Raw genomic sequence first — 9895 nt, forward strand, 5'->3', positions numbered from 1 at the left:
TCTCCCAGTGGGTAGCAAAGTGACTCAGGCATAATATCTGCCCCTCCAAGTGCTCCTTAACTAAGTCAGCACTAACCTTTGGCGGTTTGGTGCCTTTTGGACATCTATCTATGTTCAAGGGGGCGGGGGGGATTGTCTTGGTCACTACTCAGGAATACTGAAGCAAAGAACTCATTGAAGAGGTCTGCCTTTTTCCTTGCGTCAACCACCAACTGTCCCGATTTGTCCTGCAGGGGCCCTATGTTACTCTGTGCCTTCCTTTTGCTCGCTATCCATCTGTAGAAGGACTTTTTATTGTCCTTGATTGTTGTAGCCAGCCTAAGGTCCAGTCCTGCCTTGGTCTGCCTAACTGGTTCTCTGCAATTGTGCGCCAGGGTGGTGTATGCCTCCTTGTTGGCTGCCCTCTGCTTCTACTGCTTATAAATCTCTTTCTTTACCCCCAGTCTTTCCTGAAGTTCCCTGTTCAGCCAAGGGGGCTTTTTTATCCCCTTAGCCCCTTTCCTAGACTCCTTTTTTGCCCCAAGGATCACTCCCTTGAGAAACCACCAACCCTCTTGGACCCCCATTTGCTCGATGCTCTTGAGTTCAGTCACCTCACTAACCAGCCTTCTGCATTTTCTAAAGTTGGCCCTTCTGAAGTCATAGTTTCATAATTTCATAGTTTCTAGGGTCGGAAGGGACCTAAGAAGATCATCTAGTCCGACCCCCTGCCATGGCAGGAAAGAGTACTGGGGTCAAACGACCCCAGCAAGGGGTCTAACGCTTTGGCCTCACTGGATATCTTTCCCACCCTTCTCTGGATAGTGAACTCCACCAAGTGATGGTCACCATCTCCCAGGTCACTGTGTACTCGCAGGTTCCCCACAAGATCATCCCCTGTTGCTAAGACCAGGTCTAGCAAGGCGCTACCCTTGGCGGGACTTGACACCTCCTGGGTTAGGTGGAGGTCCTGCACGCAGTACAAGAACCTGTGAGTGGCTTGTTTTGGCCGTCTGCTCCTCCCAGAAGATGTCTGGGTAATATAGGTCCCCCATGACCACTTCCTGCCTCACCTGAATGGCCTCTGAGAGCTGCCTGGAGCTGCCTCATCTAGCTCATCATCCTGATGAGGAGGTCTGTAGTAGATCCCCACTACCAGGTCCTTTTCCCCTGGTCTCCCCCAGATCCTGACCCACAATGCCTCGGTATTCCCATCCTCTACCTCCGCCTTGATGATGGATGATGTGTACTGCTCCCTAACAGAGAGAGCTACAAGCCCGCCTTTTTTCCCCACTTTGTCTCACCTATACAACCTGCACCCCCCAATGGCTACCGCCCAGTTGTGAGCAGAATCCCACCAAGTTTCAGTTAAGCCAGCTAGGTCATACTGGGTGCTAGCAAGCAAGCATGTGAGGTCCTCCTGGTTATTCCCCATACTCCTGGCATTTGTGTAAAGATATTTTAGCTCTTGGTGCCCCTTTGCCTTGTTGGTTAGTGCACCCCTTAGTGCTTACCTGGTTTAGTCTGGTGCCTTGTTTGTGGCTCACCAACCCTAAGTTCTTGTCAACCACCTGTTCCCTGCTCCCCGTCAAACCTAGTTTAAAGGTCTTCGGAGGAGATCAGCCAACCTGCGGGAGAACAGATGCTTACCTCTAGGAGAGAGATGAAGATCATCCTGAATCTGTGTGTCAGATTCAGTTTTTGTTGCAGACAAAGTCATGCCACCACTTCTACCCAGGCATTTATTTTCTAGCCCATGTATTTAGGCCATATATTTTGAATCGTGTTCAAAAAAGTACACATGTGATTTTGCATTCTCGGTCCCCTGAACTGCATGCGCAATCAAATCAGCAGCCACAAAATTGTAACAATGCAAGAAACAGTTCTATATGCATAATGGCATACACATATTTCTGAAAAGCTGGACCTAAACAGTGCCTGCTATTTATTGCTACGCTCTGCCTCCTGTAGTCCAGCTGGCTGGACCTGTTTATAGAAACTCTGGGCATGCTGGCATAGAAGGAAGAGACTTGATTCAATACAGATCATTCCCAGCACTGACGATTTTGGCTTGCAGAAATATTGAAGCTGACATTCTCTATCCTGGCATTCAACAGACAGGGATGCTAACTTCTGGAAAATAGAAGAGCCCCAGGGAAGGCTAATAACTGCACTACTTAAGAACGTAAGACAATTATTACCTCCAACTGTGAAGGAGTCTGAGTAATTAAAAAGGGTTCTTTATTTTGATTAAAAAAGATTCCTTTCAGTCTATTTGAATCTTTAGTAAAAGCCCTGACGATATTTTTAGAAACCAGAAAACAAACTCGGCAATTGCCATAAGACACATAGCAAACTCATTTGGAAAATTCTCCAGTTACCATTATGCTGTCCAAAAATTGATTAATTTTGCATTCTTTTACCCACATCACTTCCTGGAGACAGTGCAGGTCTAAACCAAAGCATCCCAACCCTTCTTTAGATTAACAGAAACCCAAAATTAATTGGCTTTAATCACTATAAATTTCCTTCCCAATAAAATCTCAAGAATTTCCAATCATGCTGATTTATTTGGGTAATTAGAAAGCCATTCACAGATGTCACACTGTTAGGTAGTGTGGCTAATGTAAGGCTTTGCTTAAATGGATCCTGAGACTGCAGCAGTGTGGAGAATGACAGCTAAAAAATTCTGATAAAAAGTGGGAAACTGAAAGTCTGAGGACTGAGAGAATATGAATGGCACAACCTAGGACTGTATAATTACTGTCCATGGCTTCCTACCAGGGAGAGGACATCCCTTCCTCCTGCTCTTGGAAATGCAGAAGTTCCAGGCAGCACAGAGGTGTGGAGTCTCCCTTGGTAATAAGTAATGGAATATCTAGGTCTAAAATCACATTTTTCTCCAGTAGTTAAAGCACTTTGCAATCAGGGAGGTCAGTTTCATTATCCCTATTTAACAGAAGAGAAAATTGAGGCACAGTGAAAGCAAACCACTTGCCCAAGGTCATACAAAAGGCCAGTAACAGAGGTAGGAACAAGAACCCACATTTCCCAAGTAACACTCCATTGCTCCATTCCCTAGTCATTTATCCTCCTTTTGCTGGCTATCGATAAGAGGCAAGTGCATAGGTAGCTAGAGTGTTCCTGCATGGTGCTGGCAGCGTCTCCCGTCTGACTCATCTTAAGCTCATACTGCATCGTGAGGTCTTCACCCAGTCTATACACTGTCCCCATTCAAGCAACCATTCATTGAAGTCAGTGGAGATATATCTTGAGTACAAAGCAAGTTCCAAAGTCAGCAAGGCTCTCAGAATTTGGCCCACCAGGATTGGAAAGTTTAAAAGGCCAGCCCTATGGGTTCCATATAAAGTCACGGTAATAGTCTCCACAGTGGCCTCCATCCCATTGTTTATGCATCCTAATATCTTGTTTCACCACAGCCACACACTAAATAGATGTCTACACTGAGCTGTATATAGAGATGCCCAGATCCCTTTCCTGACCTCACAGTGAAAAGATAAAGTCCTGTCCTTGGTCAAACTCTAGCTCTTTCATTGCTCTGAGCTCCAATCCACACCATTTTCATTCCCCCCTTACCAGGGTAGAGGATACAACCAACCTTTAGGTCATCCAGCTGCCTTCTGCATCTTAGTACAGGCAGTCCTCAGCTCAATATGTTTCGAGTTACAACAAACAGCACTTACAACATTTATAAATTGACACCGTTTCCACTTTCTGACGTCAGTTTCGACTTTACGAGACACTTGATCCGATGCCGTGCCAGCAAACAAGTTCAATGCATCGCCCATCTCCCTGGAGAACATCTGTCCAAATTTCCTTGGACACTTTCTTTAAGAAAGCAGACAAGACTCCAGAAAAACCTGCAGCCAAGACTCCTGAGAAGACTCCAGCCAAGAACCCTTCAAAAAGTCCAACCAAGAGCCCTTCAAAAAGTCCTGCAAAGTCACCTCAAAGAAGTCCTTCCAAATCAGTATGATTGCTATTTGCAATATAAATACATTAATGCAGCTATGTTACTCATCTATAATTGATCGAGTACAAACTTCTGGGGTATTTTTGGTAAAAATAGGGTATCAGACCTTGGTTCAGGAACCAGTCCCCCATTTATAACATTGTTCCTATGGCAAAATTGGTTCTGAGTTACAACGTTTCAACTTAAGATGCGGTTTTCAGGGACCGATTGTGTTCTATATTACCAGATGAACTCTTTGTTTAATTCCGTCTCTTTCCAATGTTCTTTTTCCTTCCACGCAGCACCCAACATAAAGAAATTACCCATTTGGACAGTAAAGTATCTGACCCATTTTATCTGGACTCTGAATTAAATAGACTATCTTTAGAACAAAAATCAGGCTAGAGATTCTCTACTATCTTGACTCTTTTAGACACATTTCCTTTCTGGACTTAGCGCACAGGGGTGGGAAATTAGGCCCTTTATAAAGAAAACATTCACCTTTGAAAGGTATTTGGTTCTGCCTCTCTGGAGTCCATACTTCATCAAAACTTCTGTTGAAACACTGAAGTGTTGGGCTGAGTCAGTTGTACAGGATTTCGGTTCGTTTTCTCTGGCCATTCCTTGTTGGCTGGGTTATGCTCCTTTGCTTAAGAAAGAAATGCAAGCACAATTTTTCTCCTTACTAATGAACCCTGGAAAGAAAAAGTCACGTATTGTTTTGTGGATTTGGGATTTGTGGGGTTAAACCCAGGATGGAGTAGATCCCAAGTTTTGGAATACATTCCTGTCTAAAATAGAAGAGGCCTGGAAAGGCTGGATGAATATACATTGTAATTTCCTGCAAATGGAATATAGTTGGTGTAATTAGGAGGATAATTCACTGATTAGCAAATTAGAGTAAAATGTACTGGGGTCACAAAACAAGATGACTCGGTTCAGCACGTTAAATATAAATAGCTGTTTGTAAGAGAGGAAAATTATATTTAACAGACCAGCTGTGAGCTGAATTAACAGCTAAAGCCAGAGCACTGACAACAAATACAGAGGCACAATTTGCACAGGTTTAGCTATTGCCTTTGACTAATAACATAATATTTAAATATCACAGTAATCTTAGCCACAACATAGTAATCCCTCTTGTCCCAGGTTAGCTTAAATAAAGGTCAGTAAAATAACATATTTTCCTCTCCTGGCTGCAGACACTCTCAGCAATAAGAAAATCATCTTTACTTTGGACCTGAGCCTTTAATGGTTCTGAAAGCTGCTGCTTTTGTCTAAATACATACACTGTGTGCAGTTTAGGAACTAGGTGAAAAAGGCTTTAATGGAGAGATTAGTGCTCCACATTGTGATGCCCTAACTGGGTCTTAAGAGGAGATTTTAGAGGGTAGGAAATGTTAAAAGGTTTAAGTGTTTTATAGTGCAGCTGAGTTGCTCTGTAGGCCTGTCCCTGATAGGGTACGATTCTAGAGCATGATGCATGTTGCGAAAATTGATTTGCACTGTTTGGAGATAACCAAATGGTCCCTCACAGCTTAGAGTTACTTGATGAACTCTTGCATGTATAAATGGTCATTCAAAGGTCTGTGACCATTCTAGTAGGTTTGGCTTAGTGGAGCAGTAAGGGTTCCCTGTGCTAAATAAGAGCCATAGGACCCAATGGACCAGCCCAGAAACACTAGGACAATTAAAAACAACCCAAATACTTTTTTCTTTCCTACTGTATAGTTTGAATCTGCCTGGTCTTTTGGTTGGATGGACTAGGGAACAGCTCATAAAAAGTAATACGCACTGACCATTTAAATAAGGTATTCATGGGTGGGAGTGTTAAGTGCAAAATGAATCTTCATGTAAAATCCATGCCTTTAAACTCCATTACACTACTTTCCCACTGTGCTCAAGTAGCCACCTCTGATACACAGCCCGAGAACAAACAGTGACCCCAATTGAATTTAGAATCAGGAGGAAGAGATAGAGGTCATCTCATCAGCTGCAAAATGCAAGTGGATTGGTTCAAAGTGAATCCCTTAAAGTGCAGCAGCTCAACATTTGCATATACATTAGCAAATGTATTGGCCCCACCAGTGGCAGCATGTCTGTAAAGTCTCAAGGAATTATATGCAACAGGCCTAGTCTGATGATCACGTAACTCATGAGTAACTCCAATGATGTCAGTAGAGTTACACGAAAATTGATGAAAGCAAGAGCAGTAACATTAATTCTGTAAGCAATCACACTAGAGGCAATAGGATTTACCAATGTGGTTAAAGTAATGTGCAGGCTTAAATGCATTGCTGAGGGTGCAAATTTCATCAGGTGTCTAACGTACCTAATTTTCAGGCTCCTTGGCTCATTATCCAAGACAGATGCCATTGAAAACCAGGGAAAACCATGTTCTCTATATGGACAATTGTGAACAGAAAAATGTGATGAATCCATCAAATAAATAAATCCTTATGGAAAATTCCTGTTGAATTTATTAGAAAGAAACCAAGAGAGTCCTGTAAAAATGTAATATGGCTGTACAGAAATTACTCTGAATTCCCAGAGGACATAGTAGACAATGATATACTCCCTACTATTGCTATAGAAGTCTACAGCAGGGATAGCCTTTTCTACAGCAAGGATGGGTTAGAAAACCTACAGAAAAGTTGGTATATGTGAATAAATCCTGTAAAATTCTTTTAACTAGGCAAAACATTGTAAAAAAAATTATCAATAAGCTCTATACCCTGCTACCTATATTATAACACATCACAATGGATGTAAGGGGGAATCCTGCCAACCTCCCACTTTGTGGCTGTTCCTCTACTGCACCTTAGAGAAGCGATTTAGAGCTCAGTCCCATAGGCTAATTTCTATTGCGATTCATTGGAGTCTTTCCATTGACTTAAGTCAGTTCCGAAAGCCTGGTCCAATTTGGTCTCACATGCACCTAAACTGGACCTAGAGGGAACTTTCATGTCTGAACTCCAAAGAGTGTTCCAGTTTGGCTCTACATACTTAGGCACCTACATACTTAACCTAAATTGTTATCTAATTTGATGTTGAGGGGTCCCTGAAGAGGTCTGGTCCATAAGAAGTTCTCAGAGCATCAGTGAACTCACCTCAGAGATCACTGGTGGTGGCTCTGTTGCCCACCTTTTGACCAGTAGACCAGTTACAGCACTTACCCAGAAAGTGGGCCCAGATCCCTGGCTTTTGTTCCACCAATTAGGCAAAAAGTATGGTGTGCAACATCTCTCAGTGGCACCCTGAAAAGGGGAGGGGTGCACTTAAAGGAACAAAAATAAAACACCCCTGGAAATGCATACAAATAGTGACCTTGTGAACCATGAGGATGGGTTGAACCCATCTGAGCAAGCAATCCCAATGTACCACAAACACCATAAAGGAAGATTCTATTCCTTAATAACAAAATATTGATTTTATCATAGTGACTTAGCACCTCCGGGATTCAGCATTCACATTTAAAAGATATTGTCAAATAAACTTGCTTTCATTTATCGATGTTGTTACATCTACATGCTTATCTTTGTCAGTTAAACCCACCCAAGACTTTTCTAAGTGCTTGACTTAGGAGCATATGACATTCTGATTACAGTGTGCAATATTAAACAGATATGTGTTAAACAGACTAAGAACTGGTAGAGAGAGAGAGATATCAAAACATAGTAATCAATGAGGAATCATCAAACTGGGATGCTTCTTGAGAAAAAGAAAGTGATTGGTGTGAGGCCCAGTGCTCTTCAATGCTTTCATCAAATGATGTGGACATAAATATCGAATCACTAGTAATAAGATAGGGGGATGGTAAAATGATTGCATAATGGTAAATTATAATGAGGTTGGGGCATTAACATAGAGAGATCCAACTGCTTGCACACATTCAAACAAAGTGTGTTTTAAAGACAGTTATACATCTAGGGAAAAGGAACATACCTACAAAATGGTCATTGTATCCTAGAGAACAATGCCTTATTGAAGAATTTAAGGGCCAAAATAGTCAAGCTCCCAGGGTGATGCTGAGACTTGGGCTGCAGACACACATTCAAATAATCTGGGAGAATTCTCCCAGGTTTGTTCTCGTAGTTAAACAAATTTACCCAAAGCTGTACGTACAGGCATTCAAGTGCTGAGGCCCCTGAAGAATAGAGAACTTGCACCACAGATACCATGCAGCCAGGGGTGGGGCCCTGTGCACACATTTCAGTCTGCTCTGCAGGCTCCCTTAGTCCTCCTAGCAACAGATGGCATCCCTGATTCACTGACCCACTGCCCATGGTCAGCCTGTGACTCCTTGAAGCACAACATGGGAATTATGTGGGGAGGCATGTTCTGCTCCCTGCTGGTGCAGAGTCCAGAGAGCAATGTGCTGTCTTCCTGAGTGGGAGTGGGTGCTGTAGGACCAGGCTGTCTTCTGAGAGAAGACACAAACTGTATAGACATTCATTCTCTCAGGAAAAACTCTCCAGGGAGTCATTTAACCCTGCTTGCTCCCAGGTTATTTTTCTTCTGTAGTGGCCATTTTTACTCCAGGAGAAAAAGTTTGAACAGCTCTGTACTCCTGGTTTCTCCTGGGAAAGCAGCAACTCTTCCAGGAGAAACTGAATGTATGTACATGGCCAAAATGGGACATTGCAACCCTTGCCTGCATAAATGTTTGAGTAGTGAATAGTAGTAAGAAAGTGGTTTTACTTCTTTGTAGAGCTGTAGTGAGAGTGATGCAGGAGCACTGCGTCCCCTTCTATTGTTCTTATTGTAGATAAGATGTTGAAAAAGTGGAAGAGGGGCACAGAAGTGTCACAAAAAATATCTGAATTGGAGAAAAATTCTCAAGCATGAGACTTGCAGAGCTCAATTTGGTTAACTCATCAAAAAGGGGCCTACGAGGTGACTTGATTAGTGTAAAAATACATAGGAACTCTAATCCATCCTCCACAGGGAGGAAATTCTGGGGAATACCAGTATTTCTTAATCTAGCAAAGAAAGGCATAGCAAGAATCAATGGCTGGAAGATGGAGCCAGACAAATTCAAATAGGAAATTAGGCAGAAATCGTTAACTGTTAAGTATAATTAACCACAGGAATGATCTACCAAAGGAAGTGGTGGATTGTTCATTACTTGATGTCTGTATTGGAAAACTGGATGCCTACCGGAAAGATCTGCTGTAGTCCAGCCCCAGTGGCAGGACTCAACACAGGGCAACAGGGGGAAATGTAATGGCTTGAGATATACTGGTAGTAAGGTGAGAGGAACAAATGGTCCTTTTTGTCTCCACGAACCTCTGGAGTCCTTCCACCAGGCCTGGGCTTGGGATGCAGCAGAAATGCAGGGTCAAAAAAAAGTTTTGCGTTTCTCTTTGTGCATTGATATCACTTAATGTCTGCATGGCCCAGGGAAAAGCTTCCCCATTGCACAACAGGAATGAACCAAAGGAAGCTGCAGCTGTCCAAATGGAGAGAGGGTTTGGTATGACACTGATAATGCACTTCCCGTTCTTTCCTCACAAGATCATGCGGTTTCTGAATGTGTGAGGCCAAAAAAGATGTGTGGCCTGGTGCACTTTTGACAAAAGCATAGATTCACTGAAGCTGACGATTAATATTTAATACCGACAAGTCTTCTGTGATGCTGTGCGGATGTAAATAAGTGGAGAGAACGTGATATTTACCCCTTGATAAAACATTCATGAGAGCTGAGCTATTTACAAAAGCTAAATATGACACTGTATTTACTATAGGTCACCTCCTAAGGTTAGAGATGAAAAGTTTTTGGTCTAATGGAAAGTAACATAATACACCATAATAACACAACCACTGTCTCGTCTGCAAAGAAATATCTTCTGGCTCCTATTTTCTATCGCAATTACAGGTGGGTAAAGCCACTACAGAAAAAAAAAAAAAACAAGAGGAAACTAATAAGATCCAACACATCTT

The sequence above is a fragment of the Gavialis gangeticus genome, unplaced genomic scaffold, assembly GCF_001723915.1.
Source record: "Gavialis gangeticus isolate Ggan-Ray unplaced genomic scaffold, GavGan_comp1, whole genome shotgun sequence".
NCBI classification, from domain to species: domain Eukaryota; kingdom Metazoa; phylum Chordata; order Crocodylia; family Gavialidae; genus Gavialis; species Gavialis gangeticus.